The sequence below is a fragment of the Colobus angolensis genome, unplaced genomic scaffold (assembly GCF_000951035.1).
Source record: "Colobus angolensis palliatus isolate OR3802 unplaced genomic scaffold, Cang.pa_1.0 Scaffold595, whole genome shotgun sequence".
NCBI classification, from domain to species: Eukaryota; Metazoa; Chordata; class Mammalia; order Primates; family Cercopithecidae; genus Colobus; species Colobus angolensis.
In genome coordinates, this window is record NW_012119543.1 from 39,989 (window position 1) to 46,623 (window position 6,635).

At 56.7% G+C, this 6,635-nt stretch overlaps 1 protein-coding gene across 1 annotated transcript in view; it reads right to left on the reverse strand.

Moving 5' to 3' along the window:
• KCNJ12 (potassium channel, inwardly rectifying subfamily J, member 12) overlaps positions 1 to 1,963 on the reverse strand; it is an 11,973-nt gene extending 10,010 nt beyond the window's left edge. The window contains exon 1 of the mRNA XM_011962524.1: positions 1,772 to 1,963. The gene's annotated coding sequence lies outside the window, so the exon portion shown is untranslated. The remainder of the gene's footprint in view (positions 1 to 1,771) is intronic.
• Positions 1,964 to 6,635: the final 4,672 nt, after the last annotated feature.

Sequence of the window (6,635 nt, forward strand, 5' to 3'; positions counted from 1 at the left end):
TTGATGGATGAGCAGGTGGGCACATGGCTAACTACATGGATGGGCACACATCAGTAATTTGCCAGAGACTTGCCTTGGGTGCACACACATCCTGCATGGTCCCTGCAATCCCCAAGATGCAATTTCCCCACCTGTCAAAGGGGTACCCTGCCTTACTATCCAGTGTGCCGTGAGAATCAGAGAAGAGGATGGTGGGAAGGGGCTCTGAGGATCTCCAAGGTAAGCCACCTGACATGCAGCTCACTTCCCCACCACCCAGCCAGGGAATTCATGGGGCCTGCCCTTTCCAAGGTTACAACCAAGGCTGGTTTGTCACACTGGTTTTTCTGGCTGGGATTAAGCAAACTGTTGGTGAGTCATCCCCACCTCATCAGCCTCCTGGGACAGGTGACAGTGGTTTAGAGGCACATAGACCTAGATTCAAATCCAAGCTCTGCCCCTCATAAGTTGTGTGACCTTGGGTGAGTCACTTCTCCTCTCTCAGCTTGTTCTGAAAGGGGATGGCCTGCCTGGTCTCTAGTGGCCCTTCAGTCCCTCTTCACCCTCCAAGTCCCCTAGTCCCCCAGCCCCTGCTTCCCCATCCCTCATCATTCTGGGAGCAGAGGCCACAGGCACACACTGCCTCTCTCAGTCATTCCACTCTCAAAACTGATTGGGACACAGAGGTTCAGAGATGGATGGGTAGATGGACGGACAGGTGGATGAGCTGCAGAGGTTCAGAGAGGTTCTGTCACAAGCCAACGTCACACAGCTGGGAACCTCCATGGCAGGGACTAGGGTCCACACCATTCCTCGAGTAGGCCAACACTGTGCCTGGCCCTGCATACTCGGGAGCTGGCTGCAGTGATCCCAACACTCTGCCTTGGAGAGGGACAATTCTCCCCTCTGGACAGATAGGGAAACTGAGGCTGAGAGAAGCTAAGTCACCTGCCCAGTCACCTGGAGCTGGAACTCTGAGCAGTGAAGGTGGATGTTGCCACAGGGCCATGGGAAGCCAGGCAGGGGTGGGGGCCAGAAGCGTGGGCAGCAGCCTCTCCCCACATCCTGCTGGTCACCTGGCCTGTACCAGGCTCTCCCAACCTCGTCCCTCACTCTCTACTACCTGAAAGGGGCATTTCCCAGACTACAAGTCCAGCTGGATTTGTTCTTATCCAGGAAGAAGGCAAAATTAGCTCTACTCTACATAGGGGGTACTGAGACATGGAGCAGAGAAGCGACTTGCCTGAAGTCACAGGGTAGGACAGGACCCTGTAAACAGGAGCCAGTCTTCCAGATACCCTGGCTAGAGCTCCCACCACCTGCAGGGGCCACAGCAGCCACCACGTGAGCTCATCCCGCCAAGTGTAAGTCCCACTAATGTTTCCCGGGGTTATGGTCACAATCTTGGATGGGGAGGTGGGCTGCGGGGGCAGCGCTTCCCCATGACCATGACTGAGGGCCAACAGGCCGGGCTGGCCCACAGCCTCCCGCAGGGGAGGGCAGGGCCTGGGCTGAGGCTGGGGCTGAAACTGCCTACGGAACAGGGCAAGGCACTTCCCCTTCCTGAGGCTCAGCTTCCCCTGAAAAACGAGGCTGGTGACACCTGCCAGGCCTCCCAGAGGATGTGCCATGAAATTCAAGGTGGTGACGAAGGTGCAGGCCAGGCACTGGGCCTGGTCCCAGCGGGTCTCTGGGAGGTGGCAGCTGTCACCCTCCCTGGAGGGGCCTGGCGGCCCCCCAGCTCACTGGGGCCTGAGACTCCTCATCTGCAAAATGAGGAGACCCCACATACCTCAGGAGACTGTCCTGAGGGTAAGCCATGCCCTGGCTTCGGTGTCTGGCCCCCAGAGACTGTGCAGCAGTGTGGGTCCTGCAGGTGTTCACTGTGACGGGTGCTCCTGACACCACGCGGGCACCGAGAGCAGAAACAGGCTTCCCAACAGGAAGGAAAGCTGGCTGTGCCCAAGCCTCCCTGTGGCCTGCTGGATGTCCTCAGAAACCCCCCGGGCCCGCAAGGAACCACAAGACACACAAGCCCCCAGGGCAGGATCTGCCTCGCTGTTCCATGACTCGCTCTGTGCCGGGACCACAGAGGATGCTCAGAAAACGGAAGCTGCAGGAACCTTGAGTGACATTGACCCCTTAGGCCCCTCACATTCTGTGGCATAAAGATGGGGGCTGGACATATCGATCCCAAGAAGAAGCTGCACCAAGTGGCCAGAAAAGGCAGATGTCCACCCTTGAGCCCCAAGGTGAGGCCAGGTCAGAAGATTCTGGCCCCACAGGGTGGACGACAGTCACACCAAACACCAGGGAATGTTTCTGACGGTATTTTTATCTTGAGCACATCCTTCTTCACAGAGGGTGGGGGCAGAAGGGAGAGAGGGTGTCCTTGGCCCCAGGCCCCTGGGAGAAGCAGACAGCAGAGGCCCCCACAGCAGCGCCCTCTGCTGGGGTGGCCATCGCAGACACTGCCCCTGGGCTCCAGTAAGTCCCAGGAACAGGGGAGACCTGGAGGGTCTTGGGGCGCTCCTGGAACTCCTGGTTCTGCCCCAACTTGCTGTGTGACCTGGGGCAGGGCTCTGTCCCTCTCTGGGTCTCCCTCTTCAAGTCCTCACTGGGCACCAAGGACTTGAAGAGGAACCACTGGGAGCCCACCTTCATGGGGCACCCTGCCTCACAGGGCAGGCGGTGAGAAGTCAGCAGTCACAACTCACTGGGCCCTCAGGAGCCCAGGGGAGGTGTCTAACCCAGTGGCAGGAGGGGTGCTTCCTGGAGGAGTATCTGCCAGTGGGGAGACAGCAGCAAGCAGCAGGGGAGAGAACCCTGCCTGAGACCAACCGTAGCACAGTGACACAGCTAAGAGCAGCTCAGGTCACCCTGGGGTGTCGTGGGGAGCACCAGAGTCCTGCAGTCTTGGTGCAGATTCCAGCTCCATTCTCCAGGCACTGGGCCTTGGGCAAGGCCCTCCCTGACTGTCTGCAAACCAGGGGGCGGGCCCAGCTACTCCACAGAAGCCCTGCCAGCCCTCCATTCCAGGATCTAAACTATTCGGGGTTTGTGGGGAAGGTGCAAAGAGATGGGCACAGCCTTGACACCATCCTATCAGGGAAGCTCAGTGTGTGCAGGCACAGAGGCCGAGACAACCCAGGAGGCCTCGGATGTCATATTAATGAGCCCAGACTTGATCCTAAAGGCAATGGGGAGCCCAAGGGCCATAAGAGAGCTTGAAACTATAAGAGTTCTGAGGCAACAAGGCATGAATTCAAGTCCTGTCTCCATCCCTTCCTGTGTGGCCTTAGGCAAGCCACATAACCTCTCTGAACCGCAGTTTTCTCACCTGTAAAATGCAACTAATTGTAGCACCTATCTCATGGGGTTTTCGTGAGTGAATACATGGAGACTGGCCAGCTGGGAACTCCCTGTCCCCCCACCCTCTCCCCTCATCACAGCTACGAGCCTCTGCCTCACCCTGCAGAGAGTCACAGGCCCCTTTAGGGCCTCAGCTGGACCCCACTCCAGGGAAGAGGGAATGATGGGCAGGAACCCCAGAGGGAGGCACAGGTCAGCAAAGGCACCCTGGCTTCTGATTTTCATACAGCTGTAAATTTTCCAGCTTCAACTTAATTTGAGTCTCAGACATGTCCTGAGCAGCCAGCATGTGCACAGGAGAGCAAGGACCCAAGGTAAGGACACAAGAACATCCTGGGACCGGAAAGACCACCAAAGGAAAGGCTGCGAACTTTGCCTACGTAAAAATACATATGATGTTGTCAAAACAAATCATAAGTAAAATGAAAGATAAATAATAAGTGTTTGTTATTAAAAAGAACCCATGTGCTTAATATCTAAAGAATTCTTATAAATCAAAAGATAAAAGGACACAGTAGGGATGAGCAGAGAGCTAGGGTTGGGCTTCCAATGTCTGCCTGAACTGTCCCCCACTATGAAATGCCCTTCTCTGTCTCTCAGAATGCAATGCATCCTCTAAGCTCAAAGGTTGCCTCCTCCATGAAGCCTTCCAAGATTTCCCCAAGTCCCTTGCTCCTCCATGAGTACTCCTAGCGTGTTTCTTGAGCCCCTAAGACCCAGCACTTGGCTTCTGCTCACTGCATCAGAGACGTCCCAGGTGAGGTGGACCAAGCTTCTTTGAGAGAAGGAAATGAAGTGCAGAGAGGAGCCATGCCCAAGGTCACCAGCCTGAGCCAGAGCTGGGCCTAGCACCCAGGTGTCCTGCGTCAGTCCCTCTGTACTCCAGCCACCAACCCTGCAGTGAGCCCTCCAAGCCTGTCTTGCTCCCAGCAAGGAAGTCCCCAACTTGGAAGGTACATTGATCTCTTCACAAAGGGCCAGCCAGGATTAGGGCCTCAGCCCCCCATACCCTGACTGCTCTCTGTAGGGGAGCACATGACAGTTGCTTCCTTAGCTTCCTTCTTTTGGTTCCCTATTTTGTAAATCTGGCCTCATTTCGGGTACAGAAGATTCCCTGGGAGGACCTGACAGACTCTAAGGGCTCTGGGGTTCACCCTACCATGGGCAGGAGGCTGACCTCAGAGATGTGGAGTCCAGGAAGATAGGGCGGGCTTTCCAGAAAGCCTATCGCTCTGCCCCAGGCCCCATTTACAGCTCAGATCACGAGCGCAACATGGCCTGGCTCTGCTGCCAGAATCACACTCAGCATTGACTCACTCACGCAGCGGCGTCTGCCCAGCCTCTACTATGCGCTGACATCATGCTTGGGGGCCCACCTGCTGCTGGGGCAAGACAAACCAAAAAAAAAAAGGCTGGGGAAGAAAAAAGAAATTGAGTAAATCCAGAGACGGGTGGAGACTACTCCAGAGGTCAGGGCACACTGTCTGAGGAGGTGACATCTGATGGAGAGGTGGTGAGAAGAGAATGAGGGAAGAGGGTACTCCTTGAAGGGGGAACTGTAGCCACAAAGGCCTTGAGGCTGAGGCCGGGGGAGGGCAGTGGGGCTGGAGCCGAGTGTGCCAGGGAGGTGGAGGAAAGGGAGGCAGGGACAGCAGATGGATGGCGAGACAGAGGCACACAGCTCAGAAAGGGAGCGGACTTGGCCGAGGACGTGCAGGTTGCTGGGCAGAAGGGAGCACCTCTTCTTTGACGGCACTCAGAGGAAAGGCCTTGCCTTGCCACATGCCAGACACTACCCAAGGCCCTCTCTTCCCCATTCTCCCTCAAACTCCTATGCATCCTTCAACACCCATTTCCAAGCCCATCCTTTGTGTTTCCCTCTGTCTTGGACCAGACCATGCTGGGTACAGCCTGTATGTCCGAGGCCACCAGGCCAAGGGTCTCCTGAGGGTAGAACATGGGTCTGACTGTGCTGAGGGGCCTCAGCACAGAACCTGGTCCCTCGGGGAAGTTAAGGGATTGGGAACTAGGATTCTGTCCCTGTGCTCCAAGAGCGCACTCCTTAAAGTTTGCATCACAAGATGCCAGGCAGCGCTGCAGCCCACCCAAGACCACTCCAGCTTCAGTGCGCCACGGGACCGCCCCTGTCCCTGTCCCCTCTGGGGGGACTGCCCCTGTCCCTGTCCCTTAGTTTCCCCATTTGTCAAATGAGAGGCCCCAAAGCTTGGGAACAGGGCGTCTCCACCTTCCTCCCATATGAACTGCTCACAGCAGGGTGGTCCCCGCAGGGAGAAAGCATGGCTGTCACTCTCTGACCCCCTGCTGAGCTCTGAGCTCAGCCCACAGGGCAGGAAATGTCAGCTTTCTGCCAGGCCAGCAGGAGGGTTCCCGCTGAGCCTGGGGGTGATGGGAGATCCTCTCTGCTCTATGGCCTTGCTGGGGGACTCACAATGCCTGACCTGGGCACTTCACCCACATCAGCCAGGTGTGGGGGCCTGGGGATGCAGCTGACCCCGATCACCTCTCCCCCACCATGGCTGGGAAACTAAAGCTCAAGTCACAGTCGGGATGCCTGCCTTGGTCCTCAGACCCGCAGAGGGGCTGCCCAAGGACCCTGGAGGCAAAGCAAGGGGGCCGGGCAAAGCAGGAGCAGGCTTTGCAGTCCCCGAGACAGTGGAGCAGGTTCCCGGAGGTCCTGCCGCAGGGTCCAAGGACAGAAGCCAGGGTTTTGTGAACTTGATGGAGGAAAAATCATCAACTTCCCCGCCTTCAACCTCTCTGTGAAATGTATGTTGGACACACCGAGCCCAGGCTCCCCCCAGGCCCTATAACAATGCAGACCGCTGGAGCTGCACGGCTCTCCTCCCCGCTCTCACGGAGTCGGTAGGACGGCTGCCACCAGGTCTTGCTAGTTAAGGCGCTCATATGCAACAGCATGCTAATTACTAGATCACACATTTTAAAATAATGTTTTGATAAGTACTGCAACACTTACTTCTAGTTTCCTCTGTAGCCCTATAGGGGTTCTCTCTTGCATTCAGAAGTGTTATTCTGAGAAAGAGGATGTCAAAGGCATACCTAGCACACGAGCAGCTCAGCACGCTGGATCTGACGGAGAAGGGCGGAGCATCTGGCAGCTCAGGGCCAGGGCCTTGTCGGGAAAGGACAGGACAGCCTGGCCCCTCGCCCGCCCACCCAGCCACTTGTTCATTACCCATTTATTCCACAACCAAGTCTCTCCTGATCACCAAACCCGTTTGAGGCTCTGCGCGGGGTGTAGCATG